This window comes from Netta rufina, assembly GCF_964035555.1.
Source record: "Netta rufina genome assembly, chromosome: 1".
NCBI lineage: Eukaryota > Metazoa > Chordata > Aves > Anseriformes > Anatidae > Netta > Netta rufina.
The window spans coordinates 205907928-205927785 of NC_140123.1; the positions used below are offsets into that span (position 1 = coordinate 205907928).

The 19858-nt window shown below is 51.9% G+C and overlaps 1 protein-coding gene across 2 annotated transcripts in view; it reads left to right on the forward strand.

Annotated features, from left to right (window-relative positions):
• The first annotated feature begins 6327 nt into the window (after positions 1-6327).
• Positions 6328-19858, forward strand: part of PPP6R2 (protein phosphatase 6 regulatory subunit 2) — a 91221-nt gene continuing 77690 nt past the window's right edge. For both annotated transcript variants that reach the window (XM_084297697.1, XM_084297698.1), the window contains exon 1: positions 6328-6517. The gene's annotated coding sequence lies outside the window, so the exon portion shown is untranslated. The remainder of the gene's footprint in view (positions 6518-19858) is intronic.

Below are 19858 nucleotides of genomic sequence, written 5' to 3' on the forward strand. Positions count from 1 at the left end.
TATTTATTTTGTATTCTCATCATGCCTCCTTTCTGGCAAGAATCAGCTGCAAGGTTGTTTTGTCTCTGCTTTTCTTTGATAATTTATCCTACATATTAAGCAAGGAAGAAAAATGTAATGGGGTTTTCTGAGATTGTAAATAGGACCTGGCTCTTGTGCTGGACTTCTGTGGAGACCTCAGCAACACTTCATATGATTGTGCTGATGAAATTGGCTGATCAGGGAAGCCTTCAACAATAGGAAGACCAAAGAGCTTGTACGCCTTGTGACAGTTAGAGGACTACATGACACTACACTTTAGGGCTACGAAGTTGGTGAAGGTCCTGGAACACAAGTCTTAGAAGTGGCTGAGGGAACTGGAGCTGTTTAGTCTGGAGCAGAGGCAGCTCAGGAGAGAGCTCTCTCCTTAATAGCTCTCTCCTTAATAGCTCTCTCCTTAATTGCTCTCTCCAACTACCTGTAAGGAAGCTGTGGGGAGCTGGGGGTCAGCCTCTTCTCACAGATAACTAGTGACAGGACCAGAGGGAATGGCCTCAAGTTGCGCCAGGGGAGGTTCAGGTTGGAAATGAGGAGACATTTCTGCTCAGAGTAGTCAGGCATTGGGACGGGTTGCCCAGGGAGGTGGTGGAATCACAGTCCCTGGGGGTGTTCAAGGAGAGGTTGGACGTGGTGCTTGGGGACAGGGTTTAGTGGGTGATATTGGTGGTAGAGGGATGGTTGGACCAGATGATCTTGAAGGTCTTTTCCAACCTTAATGATTCCATGATTCTATGATACACATAACATTACTATCAAACAAGTAATGCAGCATATCATAACATACATTCTTTAGGTACAGTATGCTGAAAGCCTATAATAAATAATATTACTAACAGGTAATATGAAAATCCATTTTTTGTATTGGTTTAGCACTTCTGCACCCAAGTAATGGGCCATAGCTACATTTAGCAAGGTGCAATGCAAACTGGACAGAGAGATTATAGGGTTTAAGCGTGAAGAAGCAGCACGTCAAGGTAATCAAAGAAGTGCAAGGGGAAAAAAAAAAAAAACAAACAACAATAGGATGATGCTGGTTAGCACAATATGTGATGGTCCTACCACATCATTAGCCTAACCACAGTATTACTGCATTGCATTATGTTATGGTTTGGAAAACAGTTTATGACCACGTGTAGCTGCTGTGTCATAGCACACACAGGATATCTGAGGGAAGGCCTGGCGTTTGATCTTTACTTTGATATCTCATGACAATTTACACAAACTGAGGACGTGCCCCAGAGTACTTTAGGCTTTATGTTGTCTAAACACGGAGCTTTTACAATTAATTTCCTCGGCTTGACGTGAAACAAAAACACAGAAGACTTAAAACAATGACGTGTATCTGGCTCTGTAGCCCTTTGCAAGGAGTAGGGAGAGTGCTGGTCCTGTGCTCCTCAGGACTCCTGCAGAGAAAGCTACAAAGTGGTATTTTCTCAGCAAAAATTTGATCTATTCAGCCTTTGAGGGCTGGGCCTTTTGAGCTTTCGGTCTCCACAAAACATCTAATCACAGGCCCATAATTTCTAGCCTTTTAAGCACCTATATGCTGCTGGACCATATTTGGGCAATAAAGGTTCTGCAGAACTTGAGAACACTGCAGATCCGATCCTCCCCAAAGCTCTGGCCTCGCTGGAGATACCGTGCTGCGCAGAGCCAGCATGTAGTTTTTGCACGGCTCCTAAGCAACCTGAGTAAATAGAACATTTCGCAACCTAAACCACAGCGGTTGCTACACTTTCATCTATAATTATCTTTTGCATCAGAGCTCTCAGGAGCACCGGCCTACCAGATTTTTGCAGGATATTTTGCATTCTGCTTCAATTTGTCTGCCTTTTCTCTTGCATTGCCAGTCAGGATAATATTCCCCAGACAAAAGAAGAAACATAAATACCCTGCAGACTAGAGGAACGTGCAATATGCTGTAAGCCAAGAAATGTTAGCTCGCCAGTCTCACTTCTGATTGCTGTTTATATTCTGTGCACTTCAGAGCTTTGTTATTTGAACGAGGCCTTATAACTTGCCCCAAAAGGCAGCCAGATATAATTCTCGGTGTTTGGAAAGTCTAACACACAAATTATGTTTAGGAAAAGAACTTATGACTCCAGTAGAACGTAGCTAAGACTTCTCCCCTCCTCCCTTCAGTGTTTTTCAGAATTCGTGTCAGAACTGTAGCTTGGCAATCCTGATCCAATGTCTGTTCTAACCACTACATCACACTTCCTTTCACAGCCAGGAACGGAGCCCAGCATTCCTGATCGTCGACCTCCTGTTGCTGGTTGTGCAGCATCCTAGCAAAATGCGTGCGGAATCGCGCTCCAGGTGTGAACCGTCAGTGAGGCCCCGGCTCATCCTCCAGCTCCAGACTGGGGAACTGTGCTGAGGGTCTGGAGCCCATAATACTCACTACGCTGTGGGTCTGAAGACAAAAGTATCCATAGTCTGCCAAAGTCTCTGTGGCCATGATCTTTGGATTTCTGACAAAAATTCTGTGTCTTTTACACTTTTTTATTAAGCCTCAAATTCCCAAATAAAACTCACTTAGAACAAGGTTCAGCGCTTCAAAGAAAGAACCAAACAAGCCATGCTATCCAGTAGTACAGCGAGTCACACCACAAAACAACGTGTAATATGTCCTGGCGGCTTGATGTGCAAATCAGTTATTTGAGTTAACCAGTGGCAGCTTTTCAAGTTCGGGGGTGAAAGCTAACAACATAGTTTTAGCTGATTTTGTACAGATGTGGAATACATCCTCAATGCGTCGCTAAAAAAGTGAGGCAGTATTCACCAGACTTGTCAATGGACTACAAGTTTGCATACGGGACGAAAGTGCAATTATGCATGCTAATTCTGGGGGTGCGAGCCCAACGAGGGCAGGGCTAACCACCAGGACAGGACATGGTGGCAGAGCCTGCGGCCGTGGCTCCAGGGTGCAGTTCTGCAGCAGTGCAGGCAACGAAGCAGCAGCAACCGACGGTCCTCGTTGGGGCCAGTGGGATGAATTCTTGTACCCGCAGAGTGCTTTCTTGGCCACCTGCTAGAATGAGTTCTGTTTGTTGCGTGCTTACACAATTCGGATTGTTTAGAAATGGTCTGTATCCATTATTGTTAGCGTCAACAGAATGCCGAGTGACATACAAATTGGCACCGGGACAACTTTGCTATCTCAGAGAGCTTGCAGCTGAGCTACTCTTCCGCGAGACTTTTTGACACAGCGCAATGGCAGACAGAATTCAGCTTCTTAATCTTTCTCTAAGACAGGGAGAGCTGAGGTCACCGGCCAGAATAGTGGCTGCATCCCATTGCTTGAGTTACTGTTAATTTAAGCAGAGCTGGCACTGTTGTACCTTGCTCTTTCTTTCTCTTCGTTCTATGTGAGATGAGCAGTGGTGAAACCAGGCGGATATAAAACACTACGTAAACAGCAAAGCTGTTTCTTTCTCTTATCCACAGCCTTAGGATTTAAAAGTAAATTCACACTTTTGTAACCTGGTGAAATTACTGTTCTAGTTTAAAAAGAAATGGTAAAAAATCCTTAGGATTTTTTCCTATAAAACCGTGAAAGAGACACTCCTTTTCTGAATATATTTTTGCTGGATTGGGCACTGACTAATCACAAGATCATTCAAGTGCACGTTGGACTGAATATGGCCAGCATGAATTTCAATAAACAATTGTCTGGAAATGCTAACACCATTGGAGCGAGGACACCAAATCATCAGCTCCTTCCTGTTTAGGAAGGCTGAGACATTGCTGAAAGGAGAGTGACAGGATAATATTTTTAATTATTTATATCCTGGCGTGGATTTTAATGACAGTGAGGGATGTGAAACTTGAAATTGCCAAATTTAAATATGTGCACAAGTGGACAGACATGATTTTTGTATCTGTTTGAACAGGAAAGAGGTCATACCAGTATTCAGCACCTGCGTGTCAGCACGAGTAGCCCCAGAAGAAACCCATGGCTGTTTGCAGCAGAATATAGCTGGCCTTGTAAAACACCCAGGGGCTCGGTCCCGTGGGCCATTCTGCTGGCTCCAGTAGCGCTCCCGGTTCCTGTGCCTGCCTGCGTGCCGGGTTGGGAGAGGTGAGCTGGCAGCCCGAGTCCGTCCTCGCTGCCAAGCCTGTGCAGTTAAGCAGTGTTTTAGTGTATTTTGTAGATCTGGAGGAGAAAAGAAGGAAGCTGTTCCAAGACCTATATTCTAGAAATCAGCTGGGGCAGGCAGGGTCTCCAGCCCTGGCCCTCTGGCTCTGAGTGGGGAGACAGCAAACGAAAACCCTCTGGGCACGGCTGGAAGAATCGAGGATTTCCTTGGATTGCCATTGCTCCATTCCCAGAAGCCACAACATGCCATAAAAAGTGCTTTATAAGCTCATTACCCTCCAACAGACAAAACAGAGAAATGAAACTTAAGGAGTTGTACTAATATTTTCTTTTTTTCCTTGTTAATGGCCAACAAAGTGTTAATTACCATACTGGCTGCTGTTAACAGTCCTGGAGCCTTTGCCTTCAAGCCCTTATGATGACAAAACCAAACGTTGATGAGAATCGTTGCCAATTTGGTATGCTCAGTGACGGTGGAGATTTTTTATGGTATTTCTGCGGGGGAAAAAAACCCACCCCTATGGTGCAAACAGGGCGGTTTTAAGGCAGCTCTCTCACCCGCCGTGCTGGCCCCATCTCCCCTGTGTGCTTCCATCCAGGGGGGCCTGGTTGCCACCGAGACCCTCTCAGCAGGGTTTCCTCCTTAGGTCTGTCCATAGGTGCTGGAGCAAACACCAATACGTGACATTATGAACGTGTGACATTATAAATGTGTGACATTGTAAACGTGTGACATTATAAACGTGCGTTAATAGAGGCAGGCCGAGGGCTGAAGGCCGAGGACTGGCAGAGAAGACGAGACGCGGTGGCAAACCCAATGGCAAGAATTGGCTTTGGAATTCAGAATTAACTCAGTTCCTGCTCGGTTCCTGCATGGTGCTGGCAGGGAGGAAGCAGTTTATGAGCACACCGAGACAAATCTGGGCAAGGCAGCAGCGAAGCCGACTTAATCCAGCACGGCAGCGTGACTCAGAGGAGCCTTGCTGCCCAGCGCCGCTCCGCTCCATCTCTCGGATCGTCCCTTTTCCTTTTCCTTCCCCTCCCGTTCCCCCCAGCCCCATACCCTCCATCCTCAATCCCAGTGTCCCCAGCAGGGCCCAGTCCCCCCGTTCCCAGTGAGCCCAGCAGGGCCCTGCCCGGTGCTCGCAGCTCGGCCTCTGCATCCCCGTGCCGGAGCTGTGCCCCCCAAGGGCTCTTGCTGTCCCCTGGCATTAAATGCCACCCCAAAGGCCGTGAGCTGCCCCACAGCGGCCCCCCCCGGTGCCAACCCAGAGCCCCCAGCCTGCACCCCCGAGGCCCTGGGGCCTGTCCCAGCAGTGATGGGGCTTCCTCCAGACCTGGCCCCTTCCCCTGGGCCCTGGCCCCTTCCCCTGGCTCCGTTCCCCTTCCCCTGGGCCCTGGCCCCTTTCCCCAGTGTCCATAGGGCCGGGACCAAACCACTGTGCCCTGTCCCCTTCTCCTCATGACCCCCCTGGCCCCTCATGTCCCCCCCCCCAATCCCCTCACGTCCCCCTCAGGCACCCCTGATGCTCCCCATCATGCCGTGACCCCCCCATCCCCTCACCCTGTGTCCCCCCATCCCCTGACCCCCCCCCTCACCCCGTGCACCCCCCCATCATGCCGTAACCCCCCCATCCTCCCACCCCCTCACCCTGTGACCCCCTTCATGGCTGTGACCCCCCCCATCCCCTCACTCCCCCTCACCCCGTGCCCCCCCCATCCCCTGACTCCCCCCTAAGGCCGTGCCCCCCCACTGTCACACCCCCTCACCCCCATGTCCCCCCATCATGCCGTGACCCCCCCCATCCCCTCACCCCTCACCCTGTGCCCCCCCTCATGCTGTGCCCCCCCTCACACCCCCTTCATGCTGTGACCCCTCATCATGCCGTGCCCCCCCCCATCCCCTCACCCTGTTCCCTCCCCATCCCCTCTCCCTGTGCCCCCCCCCCCATCAGGCTGTGCCTCCCCCATCCCCTCTCGCCCCCCCCCTCCCATTTCTCCCCCTCCCCTCCCCTCCCCCCCTCCCTCCCCCCCCCCTCCCTCCCCGCCCCTCTCCCGGCCCCGCCCCCTCTCCCTCCCCGCCCCTCCCTCCCTCCCCGCCCCTCCCCTCCCCTCCCCCTTTGGCCCCGCCCCCCGCCCCCCGCCCTCCCGCCCTCTCCCCCCCCCCCTCTCTGGGCGCTGGGCAGCAGCGGGGCCGCCGCCATTTTGGAGGCCGCCGGAGCGCCCGCGCCCGCCGCCCGCTGTCAGCGCAGCCCCGGCCGCCGCCGCGCCCCCGCCTCGGCCGCGGCCCATGCCCGCCTCGCCGCGGGGCCTCGCAGCCAGGCAGCGCCACAGCGGCCCCGCCAGGGGCTGGACGGCAGGGCCGGACCCCAGCAGGTGAGACCCGCGGCCGGGCCCACCGCCGAGCTGTCACCGACACCGGGGCCGGGCCGCGCCCCCCCCCCCTCCGCACCCCCCTCACGTCCCTCCACCTCCGCCGCCTTCACGGAGGCTCCCGTGGAGGGCTCGGGCCCGCTGGGCCCGGTGGGGGCGGTGCGCGGCCTGCCCCTCACCCGCCTACACCGCGACCCCCGCCCGGGCCCCGCGACACCGCCGGGAGCCCCCCCTACACCGTGCCGCGACCCCCGGGGACCCCCCCGGGGCTGCCCCGTTGCAGGCCCAGGCCCGGGCCCTCCCCGCCGGCCCTGCCCGCGGCCGAGCACAGCGGGGTCTGAGGGGGACAAGGGGGGATTTGGGGGGTTGCTGTGGGGTCAGGGGTGTGCTGTGGGGTCGGGGGGAGCGTCCCGGTGCTGCCCCGGTGCCGCCGTCCGGTTGCGGGGTCCCGCAGGGAGGGGGGCCGCTGCCCTCAGGGGGTCCCTTCGGAAAGCCAGGGCCTTGTTTTGCAGCGCTTCAAAAAAAAAAAAAAAAAAAGAAAAAAAGGAAAAAAAACAGCACCACAAAAAAAAAAAAAAAAAACAACAACAACTAGGAAGTGAAAAACAGGCGCAGAGAACTTGGGAGGGCCCGAGGTGCTTTTCGGCTCTTGATCTCCCCGTCAAGAACAGTGATTCGCAAAGCCGAGGCCTTGTTCCCGATGTAATCTATTTTCTCTGCAAAGCGAAAGGAGAAAGTTGCTATTTCGGGCCTGTCCAGGGCCCAGCGTGTAGCTGCCGACCGGCAGGTTTTGCTTTTTAATAACGCACGGCTTTAAGGGTGACGGGAGAACAAACATTTATGATTTTCCTTGTTATCCTGACACTTAGAGGCAAACAGCCTGCCAAAATATTTCGGTGGTTTAAAAAAAAAAACAACCCTAGTGCATGGTAGTATAGCAATTTCCATAGCAACGGCTGGTGATATCATGGTAAGCAAAGTTACATTTTGGGCCGCGCAGGAGGAGCGTAAAACGATCCGCAGGGCCCTGAGCGAGCCCATAAACGCCTGCTCGGGGGATGACCCAGGGCTGGGCAAGAACACAACCCTTGGAAACTGGAGGCCTGCTTTGATTTTCGTCTCTCTGTCGTGCAGACGTTTCTGGGGCCTTTGGCACGTTCTGGGTGTTACGTTGCAAATCTGGGGACAGCGTCCCGGTGAGAAATGGGGTGGAAGTTGTGGTGTGGCAGCTCCTGGGAGGAGCTGAGGTGGTGGCACAGCGGGGTCGGGCAGGGGGGCAGGGGGCAGATTTGAGGTGCTGGGGGGCTCCTGCCCGCTTCAGCCCCCTGGGAGGCAGCTGCTGTGCATGGGGTGTTTGCTCGGGGGTGGTGGGGAGCAGCAAATTGCCCTCGTTCTGAGCATGGTGCTCGATGGAACCATAACACTGCCATAGGGACGGGCTGGAGTTTTAAGTTCATAGTTCAGAAATCGGAGTGTCACATTCAAATGGACGATAAAGTGAGCTATCTGCAGCCCCGTATCTTGTTACCCTAGTAATATTTGAGCACCCTCAGACCGTGGGTTTGAGTTGCCTGTAGGACGTGGCAGGGTACTGTCAGCAGTGTCACAGCCCTTCTGCCCTGCTCCCTTGTGAGGGGATGGTGGAAAGCAGGGGGTGCCTGCGGGGCTGCTGGGGACAGGGGGTGCTTTGGGGTCTCCCCGGCTCAGGGCTTGCTGCTCAGGACTCAGCTGGGATGAGCTGGGGCCTCGCTGTCCCCAGGTTGTGCGGTCCTGAGCTCCAGGAGGAAGCAGCTCGATGGACGGGCTTCTCCTCCTCTTCGCAGGGCTGTGCTGGCTGGAAGGAGCCCTTCCTCCCATGCCTGCTCCTTGCTTTTATCGGCTGCCAGCTGAGGTGCCAAAGAGAAACCAAAAGCGCTGCTCTGTCCTGAGCACCACAGAGCTTGGGCGACCGAAGGTGCTGTGTTTGGGGAGAGGGAGGACGGGCTTTCATGTTCCCTGCTGCTGCTAACGAGGTCTGTAGAGGTGTAAGGGTAAAAGCTGCAGATTATACGTTGGAGAGAGTGACTCCACATGCATAATCAAGCAGTGTGTTTTCTTAACACAGTGGCTTGGAGTCTGAAGTGTCAGTGCCTGAAGGGCAGCAGCTAGAGCAGCCTTATAAGCTCGGCTGTAAAAACGGGTGAACTGGAATGCCGAGAAAGAGGAGAGAGCCTCGTTAGAGTAAATGCTGCTGAAACAATAGTAGAATGACGAGAATAACAGGGAAACTTGGGTGTAAGTGACACGGGAAGAACAGTTGAGGTCAGGGAGTGGGGAGCGAAGCAGGAGCCGAGTGTTGGCAGCCCGGGAGCTTTGCAGGGAGGAGCACCTGGGGGAGGTCTTGTTGCTGGTGGTGGGAGCTTGGTGGAGCACTAATTGCGGGGAGCAGAGGTAAGAGGCCGCGCTCCGGAGCGATGTCGGCTCCCATCTAGGCAGTCAAATATGGAGCTGCAGTGCAGAGGAGCAGTCGTGTGCTCCCGGCCCTATTTATAGGGTAAGGCAGTTCTGTTCTTAATTATCTTTTATGGGCCGGGGGATCGCTTTGGCTGTTTGTTACCTCCTTCTCACGGGAGATCTACAGACGTGAGCGGGTTTACGTGAGGATCAGGGAAGAATGTGGCCTCTCCGTGACCAGTAGTAGCAACAAAGGAGCTGAGGTGTCCTCTCTGATTCAATATTATGAGAAGCAGAAGCGTGTTGGCTTTTCTGGCCGCGGCTGTGTTCCTGGGCCGCTTGTTCCTTTCATTGCGCTTTGCTCCTTCCCTCCCCGTGCCCTCCCCTCCCCCTGGGCCTTGTTTTGGTCCTAAGGCAGGCAGCAGAGCAATAACCAATATTGACTTTATCCTGACGTGCCTGGGCTATTTTTACCTGCGTGTTAACTCGGGCAGGGGGGAAATCCAGGCAGAGAAATGTTGAAGTTATCTCAGGGAAGGAAGCTTTTACAGCCAGCGACTCTGCAGTGCCCTGTGTGTGCCTGGGGCTCGAGCCCACTCTGCGAGCTGCAGGTCGACAGCTCTGGCTGGATCTGGACAGCACCATTTTGGCTTTTTGTTTTTTAATGCCACTTGGTCCGAGGGAAACCCGAGGGGCTGCCGGTGGCCGCGGCTGCGCAGCCGTCCCCGGCGTGCAGCCGACAGCGTGCTTTGGCAGGGGTCGGGAAGGGGCTGTCAGCAGGAGCGGGATGAGCTCGCTCAGAAGAACGTCGTGGCAGGAGGAGGAAGTCGAAAGCATCGGCCTGAGCCTGGAAGCTCTGCAGCTGTTGTGCTGGGGCTGCTGCCTGCTGCCAGGTTTTTTTCTGTTTCTCTTTCTTGGTGCCTGCCGGACTTCTCGTCCTGCGTGGGGCGGCCGCTGGCCCTGTTGGGAGCGAGGTGCCAGCTGCCCTGCTCCCCTGGGCCCTGTCCCCGGCGTGGCAAACACCGAATTTCTCACCGCTGCGTCCTGACACGGCTCTGACACAATCTTATCTGTACAGAAGGGAAGCCGGAAGGCACGAGAAAATAACATTATGGGTAAATGGCAAAGTTCAGGGAGCTCCTGAAGGCAGCCAGGCCGCGCTGGGGCCATTTCATTACCTCGGCAAAATAAAACTTCCACCAAGCTCGGCTTTGGTGGGGGTGGTTGGCCATCTACAGGATTTGCAAAAACTTTCCCAAGGTACTGATTCCTGATTCCTTGAATTCAAGGTTTTTGTTGGGTTGGCAAACGACTCTGCTGCTCTTCCTCTCGTGCCTGTTGTAGGCTTTTTTCCTCTTTTCAGTTCTGCAGTTTGCTGCTGTTCAGAACGCCGTGGCTCGCAGTGACACTGGTAAACATTTTGTCACTTTGATTTTGATTTTCTTTGGCAGAATTGGGAGCAGCAGCAGCAGAGCAGGCATCAGCACTGCTCGCTGAGGGGAAAGCACAAAAAGGGTACAAAGACTGCGGCGGTGGAGGTGGCCGTTCCTGCTGCAGCCTGTGGCAGGAAGAAGGCAACACAACACGTTTCAGTTTCAATTTTGTCTTTAATTTTTCCCTGGTAGACTTATGCTAACAGACAGCGCATGTGATGGGTATGCCCTCACGTTTCCTGATGATGCCGTGCATTCCCTGCCATGTTCTCCCTTCCTTTCTCCCCCTTGCTCTTCGTTCCCGATGGTCTGGTGGAACCTGGGGCTGTTCTAGCTTCCCAGCTCCATGTGCACAGGGCGGGGTGGCACGAGGCAGGCCGTGTTTCTGCAGCCATTTACCGTTTCATTTTGTTCCTTTGGAGGATCCTCTGGCATCCCATTTACTGTGATCCTTCTCTTTTAAGACCGATTCCCACTTTTTAGAAGGATAACAGAGACTGCAAGCGGTCAGGTTGACAACTCTCTGCCTCCCCAAGCCAAAGGACAAGGGTGCAGCTCTGAGGCCCTGCGAGCTGGCCCCGGCCCAGGCTGCCATGTGTTGGCATTAACACTTGTGCTGCCACTGAACGCCAGCGCTGCTCCAAGTGAGGAACTTTCAGCTGGATCAGCTCCTGTGACCAGCTCGATGTGCAGTTGCACAAGCAGTGCTGACACACGGGAGGATGCGGGAAGCCGACCCGGGAGGGAGAGGAGGGCAGAGCAGGTCTCTGTCTGCATTTGAATAAGGTGTGGTTCCCATTTAACTGATCTGAGTTTGCAGCGTGGCTGCTCCTGCTTTGTCCCGTGCTTCCAGGGAGCCGCGCTGTCAGGACTGCTCCTCCTGCTCAATTTCTGCTCCCTTATTGTACTCCGGGTACTCAGCACCATAGGGACTGAGCGCTGCTGCCCTGCTGGCAGACTGCTAAATGGGAAGGGGCTGTGGCGGTGTGAGGGGAGGCTGGGATTAAATCAGACTGAGCATAGCAGGTGCTATATTGGGTCATCCGCACAGAGTCCTGAGACTTCAGCTCCTGAGCTATAGAGCATCCAGGTGCTGGCCAACAGATGCCCAGCCAGCTCTCTGTTTATCAAATGAGAAGATCCTAAATACCAGATTTCAGCTTGGTTCTATTGCACGTTACCCTTTTCTAGTTCTTTTAGCGTGGGTGATTGCTTTCCGTAGGGCTCAGTTGGTTTTTGTTACTTAGGCCTCCTCGCAGTCCTTTATTATATCACTTTTTAATGTTGCATTGTCCATGGTGTGTGCTACATCCTGTTGGTGGCTTTTGTTTTCTCCCGTGGCTTTCTAAGCTGCTTTTCTATAACGTTGTGTTTCAGACTCTGCCTTCGTTTTCAGGGGATTGGAGACTTGTCCCTGAAGCTCAGATCTCTCTGATGTAAATGCCTACATCTGAGGTAACCGTTTAGGGTTCCTTTTTTTAGTCAATGGAGAGAAACAGATGCTTATTTTCTTCTGATGCAAAAGTCTGAAATAGTTTTGCTGTAGAAGCGCTCGTTTCTCTCCTACAGCAGCGGGAGTTTGGGTGACTAATTCAGATTAGTCATCGATAGCATAAATATCTACAAGCTAGGTGAGGCAGATCCAATTCCAGAAGAGCAGACTCGCTGGGCAGAGGTCCTGACGGGGCTCTCCTCGTCTCACCGAGGTTGCCTCCTTGCCCGTGATGGATTGTAAGGTTAATGTGGCCTTGGGTATGTTTTGCAACGTGCTGTGCCCTTAGCTCTGCTTGGTGAGTCTTCTTCCTCTTTCACAGCTGGCTGATGAGTTTGAGGTGGAAAGCCGAGTCTTTAAATGATTCGGAGCACCTGGTCACCTGCTTGAGACCAGTGCAAGCTGAAGTTTTTGTCATCTGCACGACCAGCACAGTTGGATTTCAAGGTTCTGGCTGAGACCTACAGGTGCTAACCAGCACAGTAGCTATATCCTGTGGTTGTCTGCTGGGTTGGGGTCATAAACAAACAGTGAGCTCCGTGCTGCAGAAGGCAGCACTTCTCCACGCCTCTGCATTGGTAGCGGGGAGAGGACCCTGAGACGTACAGAAGTTTGGCGTTGCTGTTCCAGTAAACATAAACAGGAATCTTGCTCCTTTTCTAAAGACCATTTAAGTGTGACCAGTCATGGGACTGTTACACGCATCTGGGTTTTGTACAGACTTGGGGCTGAGGTGGCAGAGTTGTTTACAAAAATAAGTCATCTGAGGATGCCGAATTTTGCAGAGAAGTGCTTAATGTTTTAGGGATGCAGCGCCAGGAATAAATGCGTGTTTGCTTTCCATCCATGTTACGCTGTACCCACTGTTTCCTCTTACAAAACAGGCAGCTAATTTCATTACTTCTGCTTTTCCTGATGCTTCTGTCATCTTTGTTTTTAGTTAATCGTAGTCACTGTAAAGTCACCCTTTCAAATAATCAGTGCTAATATCTGCAGTTCTTTCAGCGTGGCGGCTTTTATCCAGTACCAAGTGTGTGCGTGACCCCCAGGTCTGCCTTTCCCCTCTGCTGCAGAGAGCAGTGCTGCTGAGGAATGTTTTGTCTTTTCCGTCTTGCAGAAAAGACCTCACCACTTTGACTTCTGTTTTCTTGAGTAAAGTTTTAACTCTGTTGAAGTGAGCTTACCAGTGCTGGTTTTTAAAATACCTGGAAGAAAACGCTGGGATGAATTGGTACAGTTCCCAAGGACAAAACTATTTAATTTTAGTCTGAGAAGAGCAAATACAAATATTTAGTGTATACCTGGGTTTTTACCAAGGATCTGTGAAATGAAACCAAATCACTTGGCAGTCACGGCAGAAATTTGTCATGCGAGGAAAAAATGGTTGTGTAGCCAAAGTTGGTAGGCTCTGCCATAGTCATGAGGGTACTATTTTGGAAAAGCAGGAATTTTACCAAGCTGCTAACAAACTGATGGCAGACCGAGTGTTTGGAGAAACAGGAGAGTCTCAAAAGCCCGTGATAAAAAAAAATTGTCTTCCATCGGCCCGTGTGTTGAAGTTTTGGGACATGAAAGGCACTTCTTGCTGTTAGGAAATGACTGCAATTGGTGCACGTGGGCCTGTCGAAACTCCGGCTGCCTGATGGGAAGAGATGGGAGAAGAGCAGGCAGCGCTGTTGGAAGGTCTCTGGAAATTCAGCTCCGTGTGTGAACAACAAGCCAAATAAGAGTGTAGTTGTTGGAATGGGTGCTGTGCCTGGAGATGGTGAAACGTTGTGTGTGGTAGCAGTACAGACAATATTGAAGTGTCTTTAAAGAAAACAGCACGGCAGAGAAGACTGAAAAATAAGACCAGGTTATCTGCTATATATAAAAAAAAAATGGCAAGGGGAGCTGATAGGGTGTGTGGAAGCCCAGATGTATTTCTGGTGTGCAGACAGCTTGTGAAGCTTGGTGTTGGTTATTAATTAGGCCAAGAGTTTGTAGGCTTGACTTCATGTGTGGGTGTTCCACCTGTGTAAGGAAGAGGAGGAAACGTTTGTGTGTGACGTTCGATGACACCTTCGTGTACTGGGAGCAGCACAGATAAACATGCAAGTTACTGGTGGGATTGAGAGGTGCCCCCAGCACCTTGTTCTGCCCTGGTCCCCTCGTGGCTTCCCTTTACCTAATCCCGAGCCAGCTGACTGTGCCTGCTTTTGGGGCCGACTGCCCCAGGCTGTCTCTGTGATGCCGATTCCCATTCGAAACCAAGGATGTTCCCCTGGCCCGCACCAAAGCAGCAGGAACGTTACCTAATGTGGCACCATAAGGTAAGGCTTCGGTCCAACCACTTGTAGAACACAAAATGTGCTCTCGAAGGCATCTCCAGCCGTGTGCCTCCCGCTGGTACAGCCCCGTGGTGCCGGGTGCCTGTGTGGCTGCAGCTCCTGGTGCTCAGGGCTCTCGGCATGGGGGGAATGCAGCAGGGCAGTGGTTTTGCTGCCTGTAGCCTGCTTTGCTGGACGTGGAGTTGGTATTCCAACAAGCTTGGTGTCATGTAAATGAATCTCAAAGATGACTTCTAACTGTGTAGTCAGGTGCAGCACCGAGCAGTCTTGAATGCGAGGCTTTACTGCAGCTGGGATGGTCACTGAGCTGCTGCCCTGTTCCTGCAGCTACCCCAGTCTGTGTTCTCTGAGGGATTTTACAGACTGAGCGTGTTTACTGCTGATCTTCTGCGCAAGGCCGATGTATAAACTGTGGGAAAAGAAAACAAACCCTAGAATTTATTAAACTTGGAAAAATAGATATCGCTCTTTAAAGCCACTTGAAGTTATCACCCTTCCTGTTGCAGAACCTGTGCTTTTCGTTAGTGTTTTTGGTTATGTTTAAGGCTGTTGAGTTGCAACGTGAACTGCTTGAAACTGGAGCTTAAAGCCACAGTTTGACGTGCATTGAAGCTGGCAGCAGCGCTGGAAGGCTGTCCCTTTCTTGCTGCTCATCCCCATTCTTCGCTTCTCTGCCCTCACGCCTTGCTGGCGCAAGCATTTGTGCAGCCGTGCTGTGAGCCAGTCGGAGAACGATCCAGCTGAGTTATCTTTCTGCTAGTAGTGCATGGAAAAGGAAAATGACTTTTTTCATCAGTGCAGCCTTGAATACATGGCAAACTGCAGCAGAATTGCCAGCGCATGATTCCGGTTTGCCATTTGACGAGCAAGCTGAGCTCCAAAGCTTGTTTGTCCGAGTAAACGCCAGAAGGGTGGGTCTGAAACTTCCAAACGATCGTTTTCCTTTCAAGATGTCTCATGACATAAAGCTCGTAAATACACTGAAGTGGTGCTGTGCAATGGGAAAACAGATTGGTGGTCTGTTATCGTATGGAAGATTTTTAAGTGTTGTAATATTTATTGTAACTGCAGAGATGCTTGGATTGAGTTCCTTGTGCGGACGGTGCCCATGTGATACCCCGAGCGATTAAGGAAATGAAGATGCACGTTTAATGACTTGTTTTAGGGCACTGAGTAGTTACAGTTCTGAAAAGCAGTGTGGTGCCTTGTTTGTGTGGTTTGGTAGAACAGCCGGACATGGGAATATTCTGGGAAAGCTGCAGCAGAGGCACGAGTGTGGCTGTGCCGCTTTGGACTTGTGTGGGGGACCAGCAGAGTAACGCGGGCAGTGGTTTGTCTCGCTTGGTTGAGGACATCGTGGTCCTGATGAAATAGGTGCGTCTGAAACCTACAGCTCTTGATCTTCTTGAAAAGCACAACAGGAAATCTTTTATTTGCAAATGCTGCTGTTTCACTGTCAGCAGTCTGAACGGCGTGCTGTGCTGCTGGCTTGTTCTGGGGGTGCAGCGAGGAGAAAATGCCCAGGGTCCGGATCTGTGCGGGATGTGGCTCTGAACAGCAGATTGTCTGTAAAATGCTCCTGGCTGGAGAACACCAGCATCTCCTTTTTGAGATAATCTAGCCAACGACTTCTGAAGGTGATCAGGAAGAACTCTGTTGCTTAGAAGTCTGAGTGGCATCCAAGTCTCGTTCACTCAGGTAAGCAGGCAAGGGAGCGCGGGGTGGAGTGGCTGCAGAGTCCTGCAAGAGATGCAAAGTGGCATTTAAAACCCCCGTGGTTTTGTTGTGCTTGTTTAACAGCGATTGAGTGCTGGCTTTGTAATATTCAAATTGAATTGCAAATCTTACACGTAAAGGGTAATCTTTAAAGTGAAGCACTGAAATCCCTGCAGGAGGGTGACTTGGAAAGGCTGCCCCTGCTCGCTGACTTCACGGGGGGCCAGGCTCCAGGATGACTCGGTCCTGTAAGAGTGTGAAATGGTCAGGGATGGAGAGCAGTGGGGGCTGGCAGCTCCGAGCTGGCCGTGCCCTTACAGATGGAGGGACGCTGTTAGGCTGGGGAGCCCCATACTTGGTGTGCTCAGTTCCACAGGCTTTCGACTGACCTAGAAAAAAAAGCCTTTTTTTCTGTGCAATTATGTTCACACTGACTTTGGTGTATTTTTGTGGCTAGTTTTTCTGCATTTTTTGGAAGCATAGCAGTTTCTTCAGTGTCTGGGTGTGTTGAATTTCATTAAAAATGCAACATTTAAAAAAGCTGTGCAAACTTTGTCCTTAGCATGGGGTAGGGCAACGATTTGGCTAGATGCTGGGCTGTTTAGCTAGATGCTAGGTGGGGATAAAGCTGATCTTCAAAACAAAGTACTTCTTGATAGCATCTTTTTATTAGGAACTTCAGAAGCGTAAAATAATTAGAAGTAACTCTTAATTTCGGGTGCATATTTGTTCAACAGACAGCCTTCATCATGTTTTGCCTGCAGCAGTTTTTTATTTAAAGGAATAGAAATGCCTCGCTGTGCTGGTACACCAGGCTGCTGCAGCTTGGCATTTACTGCTTGTGTCCGAGGAGTGTAGGCACGGCCTCTTTCATCCCCCAGTTAGGTGCTACGAAAAAAAGAAGGAATTCCTATCGCTAACTCAGAGGAAAGCAGAGGCAGGCTCCTGGCTTGCTGCTGAGCTGCTGCTCTGCTTGGGAGTGTTTTTTATCTGATAGCTCCACGCGTGTCTTCGTGTTTGCACATCAGCAGCTGGGGCTGGGCGGTCCCGCGGGAAGGCAGCCGCCTCCTGGGTCAGGGCGAAGTCGTGGCCTCGTGGGGCTGAAGGAGGCAGCACCTCGGGGCCCTGGGCTGGGGATGGGTCCCGGGTGGAGGATGTCTGAAAAATGCTCTGCTGGGAGACGTGGCTGTGGTGCCCAGGAGGTGCTGGGTGCGCTCAGCAGGACGCTGACCTGTCCTGTCCCTCCCGGAGCAGCTGAACCCTGCGGATAGAAGCAGAGGGGTGTGCTCACTGCAGGAATGTGATCCCACTCCCCAGGACCCCGGCCGGCCTTCCAGCAAAGCTTCGCTGCCTTTCTGCTGGGGAAGGGGCCCACAGCCACAGTCCGTGGGGTGTTTAACCAGAGACGCATCCTTCACCTGAACGGAACAGAAACTGCTGACTGTTCACCTTTGGAGATCATCTGACTTGGAGGGAGTGGAAGGAAGATGAAGCAATAAATCAGTGATAAACTAATAAACTAAGTGCTTCTTAAACAACAACAACAACTGCCTGGTGAGCACATGGCATGAGATGCAAGGTTTTAAGTGCTAATTATCCCAGCACTGAGTCAATGGCTAACTGCAGAGCTAACCCGGTACAACAGAGTCGATCAATAATGCTGTGTGCTCAGTTGTAGGAGGTGACAAAGGTTACAATGCCTGAGTGCTTTCTGGTGGTGAGACTTCGCTGGGTACAGGCTCAGCCAGAGCTTGGCAGAATTACAGTGGCTGGTGCCTTCGTCAGCTCCGAGGGCTCTCGTTCCTCCTGCTTTGCCTCCTGATCGCTGCCTGTCAGCGGGGTTGGGAAAATGGGTGAGAGTAGGGGACAAGGAGAAGAGTGCTGGGTGAGAAATGTGCTTATGGAGATTTCTGATGTTAAAAGAGAGGTTTTATTCGCGTTCTGCAGCCACAAGGAGCCCTGGAGGTGCAGTCATGACTCTTGCAGGGTTTCACAGAGAACCTTCATGGATAACGTCCCTTATCACCGCTGTCACTAAAACTGCAGCTGGCTGTTCTAGCAGGGATGGGCTGATGGCACGGTGCTAACATGGGAGCAGAGAAGGCTGCTTTGGACTCATCCAGACTCCCCTATTAGGGACAGCTGCTCATTTCATCTTAATTCCTTAATTTATTGCAGCTGTTGCTTACAAAAGCTGTGTTCTTGCACCTGAGGCCTACCTCAGGTTGCTGAGTGAGCTGCGTGTGTCTCACAGGCTGTAACCAACCCTCGCTTTCTGTTTTTCTCAGGGCTTTGTGCTCAGTCTTCCACTGTAGTAGGAAGCTTCAGTTTCAGTGTAGCACTAGGGTAAGTACAGATTTGCCTAAATGTTTTTGATCTTGGGAGATTAAGGCTCTGCATACCTGTAGAAGACAGATTTCTATCTTGCTCTTATGCCTAGTGCCTTACTGCTTGCAACATGCCGTACGTAAAATAATGCCTGCCCGTGTTAGCATCAGGCGTGAGAGCACATGGAGTACGTCAGGTAACCTGCCATAACGGCTGTACTGGGTTGGTGTGACACAGGAGATCTGCTGCTTGTGGGGGGGCCAAAATGAAGCCTGCCAAGGCTCGGTTTTCAGAGGGCATCTGCAACGGTGTCCCGAAAGAGAACAAACACCATGTATCGGGTAGGAAAGGCTCCTCCATCAGAAGGGTGGATTTCCTCTCCCTGCTGAAGATAGCGAGATTACGAAGGGCAGGCATGCCACCGGTTTGAATTTGGAGCATATTTATGAAGACTGAGGTTTTCCAAGTTACAGACTAGATGGGAAGGAGGAGGCTGGTGAGGAGGCCTTAGGTATTTCTTGCCTTTAATTTTCTCTCTTTCACGTTGCCTTCTTGTGGCTCCGTGGACAGCTGCAGCACAGAAGTGCAGCTGGTGGCAAGGCGGGAGGTGGCTGCCTGAGAGGAATTTGCTTGGTTTCCACGTAGCGGTGGGCTTCAGCAGCTCCAGTACTTGCTGGGTACGGCAGGAAACCATCAGTGCCAGCTCAGTTTATCACAGACCTCTCAGGGATAAAATCACACTAATCCGAAAAACTCCCTTCAGGTGCTGTAACGTTTGTTTACTTAGCAAACTTTTCATTTTCTGTTTTTTTTCACTTTTCTTCATGCCTGGTATGAATGCAGTCGGGGCAAGCAGTGCAGATCACGGATGTAATCTTCACTATATTATAACGTGAATAAGGAAACGTTTCTATCAGCGCTGTTTCATCCTGGAGATGAGCACTGAGAGAGCAGGGAAGGACCAGTCAGACCCAGCTAAAATCCTTCCATACAGCTGGTGGTTGGGAGTAGCTGCTCGCTGGGTCTGGGCTCTGTTCCTTAGGTGGTTTTGAAAAATTGCACTAACAACTGGTTCCTTGTCCTGCTCTTAAGCAAGTAACTCCCTTCTGGTCACCTCCCGCGCAGCGCTGCATTGTGCAGTCCCAGGAAGACCGCAAGCATCTTCTCAAGCTGGATTCTTTAGAAAAGCAAACGTCCAGCTGCTCAGAGAGTTGGTGGATGAGATCCCGTGGGACACGGTCCTTAGGGGGGACACAGGATCTGGTCAGAGCTGTCAGCTCTTTAAGGACATTTTTCTTAGGGCACAGGAGCTCTCTGTTCCCATATGTGGTAAATCAGGCAGGGAGGGTAGGAAGCAGGCATGGCTGAACGAGGATCTACTGCTCAAATTTAGGCAGAAGGAACTGCACAGGTGGTGGAAGCAGGGCTGTGTGCCCTGGGAAGAGGGCAGAAGTGCTGTCCGGATGGGCAGGGATGGGGTCAGGAAGGCCAAGGCACAGAGGGAACTAAATGTGAGGGAGGCAAAGAATAACAAGAAGGGTTCTGCAGGTCACAAAAGAAAGACCAAGGAGAGCGTATTGCCTCTGACAAACGAAGACAGGACTGGTAACAG